This window comes from Lithobates pipiens, unplaced genomic scaffold (genome assembly GCF_037356315.1).
Source record: "Lithobates pipiens isolate NorthernLeopardFrog02 unplaced genomic scaffold, aLitPip1_a1.2 Scaffold_8, whole genome shotgun sequence".
In the NCBI taxonomy this organism is placed as follows: Eukaryota; Metazoa; Chordata; class Amphibia; order Anura; family Ranidae; genus Lithobates; species Lithobates pipiens.
Window position 1 is genome coordinate 485408218 of NW_027507903.1, and position 18189 is coordinate 485426406.

Below are 18189 nucleotides of genomic sequence, written 5' to 3' on the forward strand. Positions count from 1 at the left end.
AATTGCTTATGAAGTTGTCGTTTTAGTTTACGTTGATAGGATGCTTGGCTGATGCAAACCCCTCTGATGGATGGTTTAAGAGCTTCCCATAGTGTCATGGGGTTTGTATCCCTGGGTGAATTATTTATTAGGTAGTCCTGTATAGCTTTTTCTTGTTGATACGTTGGATTGGCTAGTAGACTCATTTATATACCAGGTTCAGAGTTTGGGTCTTGGGATCAATCAGGAGAAAGTCGTCAAGACTGCATTGTGGTCTGACCAAGCGCATGGGATGATTAACGAGTTTGGTATAAGTGGTGAGGTACTGATGTTTACAAATAGAACTACTTATGGGGATGGGAATAATGTGCATATTGTCACCTTTTAGGGTTTTGTTCTCGCCATGAATCAAGGAGGGAGTGTTGGTTAAGGAGCTGTTGGTAGGCGAGGCGATGAACCTTTAAGGGAGTCAGTGATTTATCTAAAATTGGGTATAGTACTTGATTCGAGTCACCACTTATCATGAGGGTACCCTGTTTATGGGATTCCACTATGAAGAAAAAGTAATAATAATAATAATACATTTTATTTATAATGCACTTTTCATCAAAAAGATTTCAAAGTGCTACATGAATACAAAAAATACAACAAAAGCATACATCTAACGTGAACAAAAAACTTTGCTAAAAAGAAAAGTCTTTAGTCCTTTTTTAAAACAATCAGTAGATTGAGGAGCCCTCAGACTATCAGGTAGGGCATTCCACAAATGTGGGGCAGCAGCACAGAAGGCCCTATCTACCATTGTCTTCAATCTAGTTTTTGGAATTAAGTGGGAGAGGAATGACAATGGGTTTTTATTAGGGGCATAATATGAAACAATGGTCATTTTGCTGTCTAGCAAGAGACCAGTAAGTAGTAGATATCACCCTTCTGGATCTTTGATAATATTTTCGTAAGTAACCTTAAGATGGAGAACCCATCATGAGGCAGAGTATAAGGTCTGTCCCAGGGGGTTGTATCCATCAGGTCCTAGTGTGCGTGGTGAAAACATATAAAGGTCCTTAAGGCATAATATCACCCATAGGAGCTACTTCAGTCCATTTGATCTCGTGGTGCTGGTGGTGGTGAGCAAAGTGGCTTCTCTTGTGGGTGCTGGAGTGGGCTTGATGTTCAGTATTGTCCTGTTGATTTTTGGGGGAGCTTGATGTTGTTCCGTGTTTGGACCCTTCAGCAGCATTTTCTGGCATTGACAGGCGGGGATCTTGGATTACGGTGAGGAGGTCATCTGCTGATTTGCAGGTATAGGAGGTACCTTTGTAAGAAAAGCGGAAGGCGAAAGGGAAACTCCAACGATAGGAGATGTGATGGTGTTGGAGGATCTGTAGGTGTGGCTTCATCGCTTTTTGCTTGATGAGGGTTTGTTGTGAGAGGTCTTGGAAGATTTGGTAACAGTGTCCCTAGAGGGTCAATGAGGGGCTGCTTCCATTAATTGTTCCTTGGTGCGGATGTAATGTAGTATTATAATAATATCTCTGGGGGGGGGGCCCCTCTTCTTTTCGGGGAGCCAGAGTTCTGTGGATCCTGTCCATCTCTAGGCTTTCAATGGGAATCGATGGGGCGAGTTCCTGAAAGAGCTCTGTTATGGTAGATTGGAGATCCTCTATAGCCTCAGGTATGCCACGGACACGAAGGTTAAACCTCCTGGCTCTATTCTCAAAATCCTCAAGGCGGTTATAGAGAGAAGAATTTTCCTCCCTAAGGGCTTCCAATTCATCATTGTGGTTAGTGGTGACGCCATCTAGCTCATCCAGCCTCTGTTCCAGAATAAACGCACGGCGGCCCACCTCACGAATTTCCCACGTGAGCTTTTCAGTGATAGTGTCTGATGTGTTTTGAAGGGCCTTTTGTAGAACCTGTTCAAATTGACTAAGGAGGTCTGAGCCAGGAGGGGTTTTTTGTAGGCTAATGGGAGTCAACCCAAAATTGAAGTTGGACACATTGCACTGAGAGTAATGTAAATTCCGGGTTTGTTTCTGCACATGTGGCAGTGCAGAGCGGGAAGATGGTGCGGCCGCCATTTTAGTGTTGAAAATATTTTTATTGGTGTATTTCAAGAGAAAACAGTAAAACAGTAAACATCATGAGATAAATGCAAGCAAAGAACAGTAACAGAAATACATTTACGGGGGGCCGGCTAATGACTTTCGGTCACAGCTGGTCCCCGTCAGTAAGCTTGGAGAATTGGGAAGATAGCCTATTCTCTGATCCACGAGGTCATACTAGTGAGAGATGCTCATGGGTTACTACATGAGGCAATGTTTAAACAATAGCATAAAGGAGAAAGAAAGAGAGAGAAAAGAGGAAAGAGAAGAGAAGAACAAAACAAAGAGGAACAAAGTGGTAGAGGGGTGAGCTGAACAGCAAGGAGAGAGGAGAGTAGAGGGAGGGGGAGAAGGGGAATAGATACGGATAGGGGGGTAGGGTAAGAGAGAGCCCATAGTGTCCCTATGCATTCGAAATTTTGTTCAACAAAGTGTCAGAGGAGAAGAAGTGGAGCCAGATCGACCATCGAGTTATAAATTTGGCGTAGGTGTCATTGTCCAGCGCCAGCATCTCCTCCATTCTCATGGTGTCATTCATAATTGATACCCACCGTGACAATGGAGGAGTATTCTTTGTCTTCCAATAAGCAGGTATCAATTGCCTAGCAGAGGACATAAAGAAACGGAGCAATCTTTGCCTCGATTTAATAGACCTGGGCAGTATAGAGAGTAATGCAATTTTCGGAGAGATAGGAACCGGTCTATCAAATAAAAGATTATAACATTCAAAAACCTGTGTCCAGAAGGGGCGGATCCTCTCACAGTCCCACCAGACATGTATATAAGTTCCGACTGAGGTTTCACAGCGCCAGCAGGTGGCTGGTGTAGACGGGAAGATTTTTTGTAAAGTTGCAGGGTCTCTGTACCATCTGGACAAGAGCTTGTAGTTCTTTTCTTGGGAGTAGCAGGAGATGGTTGACTTATGTGTAAAGTGAAAAGAGGTTTGCCATTCCGGCACAGAGATGTCTTCACCCAAGTCCGCAGACCACAGCCTAGTGTAATGCGGGAGTTGATCATGTGCTAAAGTCTGTAGTAGGTTATATAAGGAGGATAGGAGGTCTTTGGGAGTTTCTAGAAGCGAGCACAGTTCCTCGAAGTTGGTAAGCTTGCGATGTATTTGAGAGGAGGAGTGTAGGCGTCTGGTAAATGTGGACACATGGAAGGCTGTGAGCCAATCTTCAGAGTCTGCCGGGTGGACCGGAGTCCCCTGAGAAGAGTGTACAAATGTGCGGCCGCCATTTTAAATGTGGCTCTCGTCAGCGCTTCTTGACAGTTCACTGGCTTCAGCTTGGATTTTCTTCCACTGTATGTCCTGTCAGTATGTGCCCTGGGGTCTCAGTAAGAAGTGGATCACTGTGGGGATGCGGTATGCAGTTGTTACTCAGCGTATCGAGGTTGTCGGGTCCCGGTAGGTGCAGAGTGCTAAGCAGCCATGTCCTGCCTAGTCAGCCTTGCGTATGCGCCCCCTGGATTGAAATCCTGCAGTGCCCGCAAAATTCCCCTCCTCAAGAAGGCACATATACAGGCCCATCTGTAGTTTGCCCATGAATATCTAAATGATTCAGAGAAGGATTGGGTGAAAGTGCTGTGGTCAGATGAGACCAAAATTAAGTTATTTGGCATTAACTCGAATTGTCCTGTTTGGAGGAAGAAAAATGCTGACTATAACCCTAAGAACACCATCTCTACAGTCAAGCACAGAGGTGGAAGCATTATGCTTTGGGGCCATTTCTCTGCTTAAGGTACAGGCCGACTTTGCTGCATTGAGGGGCCAATGGATGGGGCCATGTATTGTAAAATCTTGGATGAGAACCTTCTTCCCTCAGCCAGAACACTGAAGATGAGTCGTATATGGGTCTCCCAGCATGAGCATTACCCAAAACATACCGCCAAGGCATCAAAAGAGTGGCTCAGGAAGAAACACATTAAGGTTATGGAGTGGCCTAGCCAGTCTCCAGACCTTAATCCTATAGAAAATTTATGGAGGGAGCTGATTTTTCGAGTTAAAAAGTGACAGCCAAGAAACCTTAAGGATTTAGAGATGATCTGTAAAGAAGCGTGGACCTGAGATGTGTGTAAACCTGGTTACCAACTACAATAAACGTCTTACCTCTGTGCTTACCAACAAGGGTTTCTTCACAAAGTACTAAGTCATGTTTTGCTTGGGGATCAAATACTTATTTTAGTCACTGAACTGCAACTCAATTTATAAAATTAAAAATGATAGACCCTTAATTTCTTTGTAAGTGGGCAAACTTACAAAATCTGCAGGGGATCAAATAATTATTTTTCCCGCTGTACTTGTAAAAATTGGGGGTCAAATAACAGCAGTCTAAAAGATTTCTCCATCCATGCTATACCGTACTGAGGGGGGCGAATCTTGCAGTGCAAGCTCTTGTGTTCTGAATACACTGTTCACTGCCAGCACTGTTTAGCTGACAGTTTTTCAGCTGGCGCCTTTGGCAAGAGTTAAAAAAAAAAAAAAAAAAAACAATTGTGAAAGATTCAATAGAAATTGGTTGAATATATGGCCAACTTTATATTCAGTCAAAGTTGTACAGATCCCTCTCCTAGACCAAAATTGCTTACTGCACACTGTGAGCTTTCTCTCATAGTGTACATTAGACTCCTCCCAAGAGCCAGCCCGTTTCTTGCATTAGGCCTCCACTATTAAAGGGACACTCTAGAGCAGTGTTTCTCAACCTTTTATCAGGCAATTCTTCACAATCTTGCGGCACCCCATTCAAAAATGTTAAGAAACAAAACTAATATTTTTAGACATTGGAGCAACATCCACACATGTAGGATTACCAATGTTAGAGGTGATTTATTCTTCCACAGCAAACACACCTTTGCACACTGGTACTGATTAGACAATGCTACCTCCCAACATTTTCAGATGGGAATGAGGGACACCTACTAGCAAATGTATGTAGGCATAGGACACGCCCCTTGCCACACCCCCTTAAACGAGAATTAACCCCCCAAAAAAGGTTAATTAAATCCACAAGTGCTTTTTTTACCACTACTATTCCTTCATATTGGCTTTAAAAAAATGTACAAATGCCGCAATTTAGAAATTGAATGAAAGGTTTATCACTAGGAAACACTTCTTGAAAGATAAAAAGTGCATTTTATATACAACTATATAGATCAGACCAAAATGAGGGACAAATGAGGAGGAATGAGGGATAGAAGCACATTGCTCCAAATCAGGGACAGTCCCTCGAAATCAGGGACAGTTGGGAGGTATGTCATTGGTTGTCAGTACACTGGCAGCTGGAAGGTTGTAATAGTGCGGAATGAAAACCTGTGGCTTTTTGTAACTAAAGGGCAGGCTTCATCCATCCACTGGCTTGTATAAAATTTTTGGGCAATATCTAGCAATTTTGTCAAGGCACCCCTAAATAAACCTGAAGGCACCCCAGGTTGCCTGGGCATCCTAGTTGAAAAAGGCTGGTCTAGAGAAGTGTTGGGAATGGATAAAATTCTCAGGCACTCAGGACATTCATGCCAAAGTGCACTCACAGCCGCCTCTATCAAAATGTGAATAGCAACTGTACATGCTAGCAAATGGGGCAGGTTCTTTCTGACTTGCTGCAGCTTCTGAAGCGCATTGGGGGTTATTTACTAAAGGCAACTCCACTTTGCACTACAAGTGATAACTACAAGTACAAAGTGCCCTTGAAAGTGCAGTCACTGCAGATCCGAGGGGGACATGCAAGGAAAATAAAAAACAGCATTTTAGCTTGATTGGATAATAAAATCAGCAGAGCTTCCCCTCATTCAGATCTACCCTTCAGATTTACAGTGACTGCACTTCCAAGTGCACTCTCAGTGCAATTTCAAGTGCATTTTGCACTTGTAGTGCAAAGTGGATTTGCCTTTCGTAAATAACCCTCATTGTGAGAATCTCACAGTGTGCAGTAAAGTCAGAGTAAGCAATTTCAGTACAGGGAAGACGCCTGCACAACAGTGCAAGACTGAAGGTAAGGCTGGAGTTCAGCTTTAACCCCCCTAGCGGTATTCCCAAGTCTGGCTCGGGGTGAAAATTCAGAACCATTAGAGGTAACCCTGGGCCAGACTCGGGATCGCATCGCAGGATCCAGGATGAATATGCTTAGCTTATCCACTGGATCCAGTGATGTCTCCCCGCAGTGCAAGCAGCTTGTCCTCCGCTCAATCTATCACGGAGCTGAGCTCTGTTCCCTGAGAGCGCTGCGACGCATGAGCGCGGAGAACGGCGCCAAATTCAAAAAGTGAAACACACACATTACATACAGTATAATGTAATCTTACAGATTACATTGCTGTATGTAATAATTTCACATCCCCTTTGTCCCTAGTGGTCTGCCAAGTGCCCTGCATGCAGTTTTATAATATAAAAACTGTTCTTTCTGCCTGGAAACTGGAGATTGTCCATAGCAACCAAAACTGTCCCTTTACATCAAAAGTGGTTTTAGACCAGCTAGAAAACAGCGATAATAAATTAGAATCACTCGCAGAATTGAGGGATAGCGATTTGTGGGGAGATCCGTCATCAAATACTGAAAAGTAATGACAGTGACAATTCTGAAACTGAGCAAATTTCTGTGTTTTTGATTTGATTACATTATTGAATAATTTTTCTTATTATTATATTATTATTTGGTATAATTATTTATATTTATTTATTATATTTTCATTTATGATTTTGTTTTTCAAACTTTATCATACCCGGGATGTCTGCTAGACTCTGGTTTGGACAGATTTAAGAGAGTTATTCCTAAGAATTACAGGCCTACAATCTAAAACGCCAAATTTCCATGCAAAACATTGTACCGCTTTCAGCACCTAAAATCCAACATAATCATACTGGCAGAGGTTAAAGGCAAAGGGGATAGATAAAAAAAAAAAAACAATTCCACCAGTGATGACTTTTTCTTGTGCTATTGTAGGACATTTCCAGGGACACAGTTTTAGAAGCAGGGACAGTCCCTGGAAATCAGACTCCAAGGGGTGGATTTACTAAAGGCAAATAGGCTGTGCATGTTGCAAAGTGCAGTTGCTCCAGAGCTTAGTAAATGAGCAGAAGCTCTGCTGACTTCCACCATCCAATCGTGTGCAAGCAAAAATACAGTTTTTTTCATTTTCCTTGCACATGATTGGGTATTCTTTGCACAGTTAAGGTTTACCTCATTTACTAAGCTCGGGAGCAACTGCTCTTGCAGAGTGTAACTGCATTTGTGAAATCCACTATTTGCCTTTATTAAACCAACCCTCAAGTGTGTCAGCAGCTTTACAAGGTTTCTTTTCCCAGGACACAAATCTTCTGTAGAGAAGATAGAGCTCAGAGCACTTGTGGGAATATAGGGGGTTGTTTACTAAAGGCAAATCCACTTTGCACTACAAGTGCACTTGGAAGTAAAGTCGCTGTAAATCCGAGGGGGACATGCAAGTAAAATAAACAGCATTTTAGCTTGCACATGATTGGATGATAAAATCATCAGAGCTTCCATTCATTTCAGATCTACCCCTTAGATTTAGAGCGACTGCAGTTCCAAGTGCACTTGCAGTGCAAAGTGGATTTGCTTTTCGTAAAACCCCCATAGTATTCGTTTTCACCATCTACAATATCTACTAATTTCCACACAGGAAATATCTGTTGATTCAAGACTCATTTTTACATCCTGGCAAGGACAGGGTTATCCATATTCCTGGGGGCCCCCTGCAGACTCTGGAATTTTTGGGATGCTATTTCTCTCCAGCCCTTGAGCTATGGATGCATCTGCTGGACCGCACACTGCGACGGCAGCTGGATTGTCAGATGTTCTGAGAGATGACAGTGAACAGCAGGGCGGCGACACTCAGAGGGGGGAGAGTCACCTTTATATAGTTAAGTAAATGTGCAGCGTATGCAGGAAAGCATGAAATACACAGCACATTAACCCAGGAAGAGCCAAGGGGTTATAACAGGCTAAAGGGAATCAATAGTCCTCAATTAGATATAAACCCCAGCTGGATGGCAATGAATTTGCTCTATGCACTGTGTATCATAAACAGTTGCCATTTATTTGTGATTTCCCCCTATTTTTGTCCTTTGTTGCAAATCAGTGCTGCTGATCTCCCTCAACCTCTTTGCAGCCACGTCCTCTCTGCATGCAGTCCAGTGATGTCTGCATGGAATTTGATACGGTTGATTTTCTAATGGTGATCACAGTGGACCATGCCAACATAATATGCATCATCACAGATAATTATAGCCTGTATGACAGAGTAACAACACAATTAGAGACAATAACACATTAGAGCTGATATGTGATTGTAGAGATGGGGGGTTCACATCTACTTTATATGTTTTTATTCTCTCAGGTTACTGTCTACTTAGAGTTTGTGTACTTTTTCTGTGTCTGTGGGGGGAGCACCATCCTGGTGGAGCAACCGGATTGCTCTTAAATTGATTGCAGCATATGTTTGTCTTTATGCCTTTGGTGGGGGCATTTTCTTGCAAGCTCTTTTGCGTTTTCCACCATCACTATGCTGTGTTCCTGGGTCTGAAGACCTGTTGTGCCCATTATGAGGGGTTTCCACCATCACTAAGTCCCAGGTCTGTACTTCTGCTAAGCCAATTACAAGGGGTTCCCACCATCCCTGCACTGAGTTCCCAGGTCTGCAAATTTGCTGTACCCATAATGAATGATTCCACTATTGCTGCACCGATATCCACAAGTGCTATTCCCACTATGAGGGGCTCCCTCCATTCCTGTGCTGAGTTTCTGGCTAGGCACACCTACTTTTCCTACTATGTGGGGCTTCCACCATCCCTGTGCTAAGTTCCTAAGTCTGTACACCTGATATGCCCATAATGAGGGGTTCCTATCATCCCAGTGCTGTACACCTACTGTGGCCATCTGGATGGTTTCCCACCATCACTAATCTAAGTCCCAGGTCTGTACTTCTGCTAAGCCAATTATGAGGGCTTCCCACCATCCCTGCACTGACTTACTAGGTCTGTACACCTGCTGTGCCCATTATGATGGGTTCCTACTTTGCGGAGACTGAATTCCCAGGTCTGCAAACCTGCTGTACACATAATGAATGATTCCACCATTGCTGCACTGAGTTCCTGGTTCTGTACAACTGCTAATCCCACCATGAGGGGCTCCCACCATTGTGTGTGAAAATGGATGCCCTCGTAGCCGCACATCTAAGCAAGCCCGTGTGTTGGGGCTGAGTTTCTGGGTCTGCACACCCGCTGCACCCAATATAAGAGGCTTCTAATATCCCTGAACTAAGTCCCTGGTTCTGTATACCTACAGTGTTCATTATGATGGGCTCCCTCCATTCCTGCACTGAGTTCCCAGGTCTGCACACCTCTTTTACCCAATATGAGGAGCTCCCACCATCCAAGCTTTGAGTTTATTTATTAATAATTTATATTGTGGAGAATGTAGCATGATGAGCTAGAACAAAAAAGGTGAGAACGCCCTAAAACCAAGGCCATCTTTAATGTTGATTGGACCCTGGACAGACATTTTCTTGCCCCCACCCTATGCAATTTTGCTCTCCACCTGCCTGCACACCATGGACTGGGGTGGTGTGAGAACTTAACAGACAGATAACTCCTAGGGATCCTCAAACTCCTGGGATCAGTGGCAGTGTTGGGGGGGGGGGGGAGGGTGTGATCAATGGCAATGCTGATTTTACTGACTACCAATATAAAGAGGAGTCTCAACACTGGCCACCAATGTAATAGGGGTTTACACTGACCACTAATGTAATAGAAGCATTCACAGTAACCACCAATGTAAGAAGGGGGACCTTCACACTGGCCACTAGTGTGAATAAGAGGATTGTACACCAAGCCCAAATGTAATGAGAAGATTTACACTGATCACCAATGTAAAGGGGATTTGACCACTGACCACTAATGTAATAGGAGCATTCACAGTAACCACAAATGTAACAAACGATTTAAACTGACCACCAATGTAAGGGGAACCTTCACACTGGCCACCAGTGTGAATGAAAGGATTCTACACCAAGCCCCAATGTAATGAGAAGATTTACACTGACCACCAATGTAAGTAAGACATTTAGCCTGCCCCTGCTAACCTCTGCACCCCAAACCTCCCCCATCCTCTCCACTCCAATCCTCCACCCAACTCTAACTGCCTCTTCTGATTATCTTTACACCCACCTTCCTTACCTCTATACATCCCCTCCTTGCTCACCTGTGCACACCAAACTAATTCTTTCTATGCCAACTTCTGCACACCCCACACTACCTTCCCCCACCAATTTGCTTACCTTTGCAGAACATGTCTGATGTTAGGCTGAATGACCACAGATGTAGGCAGGGCTTTCAAGCATGCGCCTTTATCTCCCCAGTGGGCAGCATTCAGTATAGGTGATGGTAAATATGACTTCAGGGGGGCATGATATACATTTGAATGCTGCCTCTATTTACATATCAATGCAGCAGGCCTGTGGCTATTTAGATATGAATGCAGCAGCTATTTACATATCAATGCAGGCTATTTACATGCAAACACAGGTTCTGCAGGTAAGTCATCTGTACACAATAGGGCAGTTAGGCAGCATTAGTAGCAACACTTCACACTGAGATATCGGGACACAGCACGGGACTAAAAGTTCAAGGGACAATGGAATTTCAACCAAAATAGATAGCAAGTATAAGGTTATTATTATTATTATTATTATTCAGGATTTATATAGCGCCAGCAATTTACGCAGCGCTTTACAATATAAAAGGGAGACAATACAGTTACAATACAATTAAATACAAGAGGATTAAGAGGGCCCTGCTCAGAAGAGCTTACAATCTAAAAGGGTGGGGCAGGTGGTACATAAGGTATAAGGTAGCTGCTTTGGGCCCCACAACAGTGACTGACCCCAGGGCAGCTGCCCCTTTTGCCCTGCCTTAAAAATGGCCCTGCCTAAAACAGGTAGACAGGTGTAATAAATTATGCTGTAACTTATGAATATAATTTTTTGAAAATTTCAACATGTTTAAAAAGCCAGGGACTGCTAAATTCACCAGGCTCCATATAAATCATAATGATAACAGAAATCACCGAAATGGCCCTGATCAAAAGTTTCCATATCCTGGAATGTATGTCTTTGGAACAGACACACAAGGTGAAACAAGCAGGTTAGAATGACACTTAAAGGTTAATTTACTAAATCTGAGCCTTTTTAAATTGCAATTAGTGTCTGTGTATAAGCTCTTGTTCACATTGGAGTGACTTGTCATGCGATTTGACAGGTCAAATCGCATGACAAGTCACACCCTATTGTCAGCAATGGCCATGTTCACATCAATGTGACGCCAACTTTGCGGTGCCACATTGATTTGAAAAAGTAATTACTAAACTACTTTTGGCAATTTCGGGTGCGCCTTGCATAGACATCTGCACAGATATCTTTGAAGTTGCACTGACTGACTTCAGATGAAGTTGCATGATTTAAAAGCCACATTCAATGTGAACGAGGGCTTCATAGTCAATGAATTTGTTAGCTCTCATGTTGATGCATTAAGCAGGCTAGACACTGAGCCATGAGGAGCAGAAAAGAACTGTCAAAAGACCTGCGTAGCACGGTAATATAACTTTATAAATATAGAAGAGCACAATGGGTTGACTGACCCATTTCAAGCAGTATTAAACACAAACCCAAAAGTGTAATATATTGCAGCTTACCAATCATTAGATGTGTTGGCTGCATTTGTTTTTCTTTTTTTAGTCTTTCTTCCTTGTTTTCACCTGGTGATCTGGCCAGTAACACACCACCTGTATTAGAGTGCCCCCACTCTGAATGAAGGAGCACAGGGGAACCTTTGGACAGCAGCGTTGTCAGTCTAGGGGAGAGGGGACTGTTAGATGCACTAGCAAATTTAGATACACTAACACTTTAAAGCCAGACTCCAGCTAATACTTTATAATCAGTTACAGCAAACATTTGTTTTCCTTTTGGGATAAAGGTTTTACATGAGTACATAAAATTGGATCATTCTAAACACTCCTATCAGAGGTAAATGCTTTGTCTCATCTGTCTAACTGCTACATATGGAAGAAAGCTTGTTCTTTGAAAAACGACAGACTTACTGGCCAGATCATCAGATGAAAATATAAGAAAGAAAGCCTAAAAAAAAAGAAAAGAAATGCAGCCCCTAGATCTATGAATTGGTAAGCTGCAATACATTATAATAAATATTTGCCTTTAACTTTAATACCAATTTGAGGCAATCTGGAATTATGGATACAGAATATAGTGATTATTCCAGATTCCAACAGAATGAATGGGAAGGGTTATTATATTTCTGCGTGAACTGCTGCATGAAGTGGAATGTGTCCTGGTACCTGGTAAAACATTAAATTAATATCTGAGATGGGAATGGGTATATACGAGAAAATCGAATTGGACAGAAAGGCCTATACTGCACCATGCAACCATTGGGCAACTGTAGACAGCCAGGGGTTAAATAACCAAGTGATTCCCAGTTGTGTTTGTCCTGTTGCCCCTGCAGGACAGAATTGGCTCTTCTAGCTGCCCTGTGACCCCTCTGCTCTCACTGCTGGACCCTGGAATGTAAGAGGGCGGAGAAGTTTACAATTACTCCTTCGTCCTTTAAATATCTCCAGCTTAGGGATTTGTAGCTTGGTGTTTGGGAGAGTGAAGCTGGTGGGTGCCACAGCCGTGCCATCTCTGCCTTCAGCATGCTTTCCTTCTGTCTGCCACCTCTTACGGTCTGACCTAACCAGGAACTCTTTGTTTGGATATACCCAGGACGCACCGTTCACACCGCCGTGCCTGGTAGCCGGCTGCTGGCACCCTGAAAAGTATCTCGCTGCTGCGCACTTTCCTGCTCCTGTCACCCCAAAAAGGTATTGCTTTTTAACTTTTTTTCCCTTAAAATCTATTTAAGCCAGAACAGTTATGCCGCATACACACGATCGGACTTTCTAACAACAAAGTTTTTTTGGCGGAAAATTTGAGAACCTGCTAGCTAACATTTGTTGGCGGGAAGTCCGACAGCAAATGTTCGATGGAGCATTCACACGGTCGCACTTTCCGACAACAAGCTCATATCATTTCCCATCTGAATATCCGACTGTGTGTACGCTGCATTAAAGTGTATGTCCAACAATTTTTTTTCTAGGTTTGCATAATGTTGGGAAGGATTAGAACCCCTGTCAGGTTTTCATTGCTATTCTTCCTGCCTTTCTGTCCTGGTGACAACGGCTTTCCAGAAAGGAAAGGAGCGCAAAAATCTGAAACAGGGACAATGACAGAAACAAAGATCTGACAGGGGTTCTGACCAAATTCCTGAAAAGAAAAAACATTTTTATTTCTTTGTGTGTTACGGTTTCTCTCCTGTCCTGTCTGGTGAAGCCGCAAAGGAGTGAAACTCTCACAGGGCTTGTAATCCTTCTCCATTCTATCCAAAGCTAAAATCAAAAGTGTTGGCTGGATACACACATTAAACCAAATATATTGTTGCACAAAATGTTTGAAGCCTTTATCAATTTGATCAAGCCTGGTAACCCTACCAGCCAAATGTATATACAAGCACTTTTCAATGGTGACAACACTTACTCAATTCAGCTGTGGTGTTGTCACCCTTTCCTGCACTCACAAGTTAGACTACAAGCAATTGTGGCGAAACAGTGCGCTGACATTCTCCAACTCTGGAGCGTGCGCACATCCACAGGAAATTCATACAAAGGATGTGCACAACAAGGCAGTGATAGAATCAATGAACACTGTAAGGACCTGTTCACATGGGTAGCCACCCACCTAAACACTGCGATGCAGCCACACAGGGCTATACCCATGCCGGCATGTTGCATCATTTATGTGAATGGGTTCATACCACAAACTTCCTTCAACTGCATGCAATGCACATGGTTTCAGTTCAGTAGTTAAAGCAGGCGCCTCCTGAATGCCTGTTAAATGCCTCTGAAAAATGATCCATCACGGATCACTTGTCAGAGGAGCCGCAAGCACTGCCACAAGTGTGACCAAGCTTTTGGCACCCTACACAACTAAAGTGTAACAAAATAAAAAATTACATGCATTCGGGTTGATTTACTAAAGGCATATCCACTATGCACTATAAGTGCACTGGAAGTGCAGTCACTGTAGATCTGAGGAGTAGATCTGAAATGAGGGGAAGCTCTGCTGATTTTATCCAATCATGTGCAAGCTATAATGCTGTTTTTTTATTTTCCTTGCATGTCCACCTGCAAAGTGGATTTGTCTTTAGTAACTAACCCCCATTATGTAGTCTGTCAGTAGTATTAACGCAGCAGTTAGGTCAAGCTGTCCATCAAAAGTGAAAGTTACAGAGGTTGGGCAAACCTTTCATTACTGCCTGGGGCACTTACAATGGTCAGCTTTTATTCATCTTTTATTCATTGATTCAAGGGGGTTATTTATGAAAGGCAAATCCACTTTGCACTACAAGTGCAAAGTGTACTTGAAATTGCACTCAAAGTGCACTTGGAAGTTCAGTCGCTGTAGACCTGAGGGGGACATGTAAGGAAAATAAAAAACAACATTTTAGCACATGATTGGATGATAAAATCAGCAGAGCTTCCTCTCATTTCAGATCTACCCCTTAGATTTAGAGCGACTGCACTTCCAAGTGCACTTGTAGTGCAAAGTGGATTTGCCTTTTGTAAATAAACCCTCCCCCCGACTGCTCTGTCTATATCTGGCGGTATGATTATTTCAGATTTTAGGTGCTGACTGCGGTACCATTATTTTGCATGGAAATTAATTCTTAGAAATAATTCACTTAAATCTGTCCAAACAAGAGTCTAATAGACATCCCAGGTATGATAAAATTTGAAAAAAAATAAAATAAATAAATATATATATATATATATATATATATATATATATATATATATATATATATAATATTATACTTTATGATTTCATATTTCAAATTTTATTATACCTGGGGTGTATATAAATAAAATATAATAAATAACTATAAATAATTATAACAAATAATATAATAATAATAAAAATTATTCAATAATGTAATCAAATCAAAAACACTGAAATATGCTGAGTTGCAGAATTGTCACTGTCATTACTTTTAGTCTTTGATGATGAATTTCCCCACGAATCACTATCGCTCAATTCTGCAAGTGATTCTAATTTTATTATCGCTGTTTTCTAGCTGGTCTAAAAGTACTTTTGATGTAAACGGACATTTTTTGGTTGCTATGGACAATCTCCAGTTTCCTGGCATAAAGAACAGTATTTATAATATAAAACTGCATGCAGGACACTGGACAAACCAAAGGAGATGTGTAATTATTTGATACAGTACAGTAATCTGTAAGATTACATTATACTGTATCTATACTGTGTTTTTTACTTTTTGAATTTGGCGCCAAACTCCGTCCTCGTGCATTGCAACGCTCGCAGGGAATGAAGCTCGGCACTGTGACAGATCTAGCGAGACACAGTGGCTTGCAGATCACAGCGCGGAGACATCAGAGGATCCAGGGGACAAGGTAAGTAAACCTCTACATGGATCCTACGATGCGATCCAGAGTCTGGCTCGGGAATACCGCTTTTGGTACTGAAATCTCACCTCGAACCAGACTCGGGAATACTGCCAGGGAGGCTACAGTGTAACTTAAGGCATATATTTTTATTTTTGGATAGAGTGGAGAGGTATAAGAACCCCTGTCAGGTTTTTATTGCTGTCTGTGTCCCCATTCGGGAAATTCACCCTCTTTTTTGTCCTGTTTTCTGATATTGTCGAAAGTGAAATATACAGTTGGCCTCAGAAAAGGAAGTGAAGGGACACAGATGGCAAAAAACCTGACAGGGATTATAACCCACCCTTACTTTATCCAAAAAAAAAAAGTTTTGCATTTAGTTCTTAGTTATACTTTAAATGCCCTCTTTTTTGTAGCCAGATAGTCCGGCACATGCGGGTGCAGACTATCCGGAACCAATGCCCAGAACATGGCACTGACATAGCAACAAAAAGGTACAAAAAGAAAAATGTAACAAAAAAAAAATGACATCCATAGAAAATAAAAATGCAGCAGTTGTGTATGTAGTTTGTGCAAAAGTACGTGTATATTTAATGATATTTACGCTACATCATTGATGTCTCCCTTCGAAGACAGGATAATAGTAGGAGTGAATACATAAATAGTAATCTACCCCCAGTCTGGACTCATATACCGGTAACAATTATGCCATGGCTGCATTCTCCATCCACTTTGCCCAGACCTTAGGAAACTTACGGGTGCAGCCTCTGTGTGCATAATGTCTTTGTAGAGTGGTAAATTAACGTTAACCAATTGCTTCTGTAGCAACCTCTACTTTTGTAAGCAGGTCTAGCTGTCATCTAGGTCTGTTTGTTTTGATCTGTGTTGGCTGTAGGGTTACCGCCTGTCCAGGAATCACCCAGACAGTCCAGGTTTTGCATCATGTTTCCGGGTTTCAGACCACCTGATACCCAGACACAATATTCAGAATGTACTGTGGCTCCCCAAGTGACCAAGTACCACAACCGCTGAGTGCATAGGTGTGCACATGGGCCCAACCCCCATACACGGACAGGAGAGGAGAGAGGGCTTCATCTGCTCCTCCTCCTCCCGTCCCTACCCCTCTGTCTGCCCACCCACACTCCAATCCCGGAGTTCTGTGCCTCAGAAAAGGGATGTGTGGGCTGGAAGTTTGAAGCTTAGCAACCAGCAGATACATTGTGGATGAAAGGTGCCCGAGCCTCTATCCCCTGATGAGTGAGCTCACCATCCACTGTCTGTGACTGAAGTCTCTGCCCTCCCTCCCTTCTCTCTCCTGCCTTCAAGCGAGTGAGTACACTAAGGGAAGGTGGACTCAGATGTAAGGGGTGCCTTGTGGACTCTGATGAAATGGGGGCTTTGGGAACCCTAATTTAAGGGGGAATGCTGGAAACTCTGATGTAAGTGAGAGGTTTGGTGAACAAAAACCCCCTTACATCAGAGTTTTCCTTTACACCAGAGTCCACAGCATTCCCCCTTAAAAATAATATGTTTCCATGCATGGATAAAGTGTTCGTGTTTGGTTTGAAGAAAAGGTGGCACCCCTAGTGGGCAGGGAATGGCTCAGTATAGGCTGGTGACTCACAGATAGCTTCATCTTTCGGTTTCCTCCCTCTGGATTCTAGAGAATTCTAGAAGGGAGGAGGGGAAGAGGGGTGGAGCTGTCTGAAGGTGTCTTAAGGAGTAGTGATGGACGAACTTCCGACGGGACGTTTCGCGAACGCGAAACGCGAACGGACACAAACGTTCGCGAAAACGACCGTTCGCCGCGGGCTCCATTGACTTCAATGGGAGGCGAATTTCGCAAACCTTTAGGTCGAATTTGCGGCCACGGGGTAATTATTAGGGGGTAGCACGTAGTCCCACCACCTGGACAATAGCATAATACATGTATGAGGTGAATTTGGGATCGATAACTACAAGCATTTTTTTTTTATTTGGGAAATTGTTCTGACAATTCAGGACTATGGAGCTAATGAAGGCAATGGAGGAGAGGGAAGGTCAGGGACCAGGGTAGGCAAACAAGAGGGTGCAGGAGATACAGAGCACTGACAGCAGCACCGTAATACAGAGCACTGACATCAGCACCGTGACATACAGCGCTGACAGCAGCTCCGTGACATACAGCGCTGACAGCAGCTCCGTGACATACAGCGCTGACAGCAGCTCCGTGACATACAGCGCTGACAGCAGCTCCGTGACATACAGCGCTGACAGCAGCTCCGTGACATACAGCGCTGACAGCAGCACCGTGACATACAGCGCTGACAGCAGCTCCGTGACATACAGCGCTGACAGCAGCTCCGTGACATACAGCGCTGACAGCAGCTCCGTGACATACAGCACTGACAGCAGCTCCGTGACATACAGCGCTGACAGCAGCTCCGTGACATACAGCGCTGACAGCAGCACCGTGACATACAGCGCTGACAGCAGCTCCGTGACATACAGCGCTGACAGCAGCTCCGTGACATACAGCGCTGACAGCAGCTCCGTGACATACAGCGCTGACAGCAGCTCCGTGACATACAGCGCTGACAGCA

General features: G+C 43.3%; 1 protein-coding gene across 2 annotated transcripts in view; it reads left to right on the forward strand.

The window, feature by feature from the left end:
* The window catches only part of SLC6A13 (solute carrier family 6 member 13), a 145790-nt gene that overhangs the window by 42890 nt on the left and 84711 nt on the right, over positions 1–18189 (forward strand). The window contains exon 1 of one of the 2 annotated variants that reach the window (XM_077468956.1): positions 12716–12967. The exons of the other annotated variant lie outside the window; for it this stretch is intronic. The gene's annotated coding sequence lies outside the window, so the exon portion shown is untranslated. Of the gene's footprint in view, positions 1–12715; positions 12968–18189 lie in introns of those variants that run through there. 2 annotated transcript variants of the gene reach the window in all.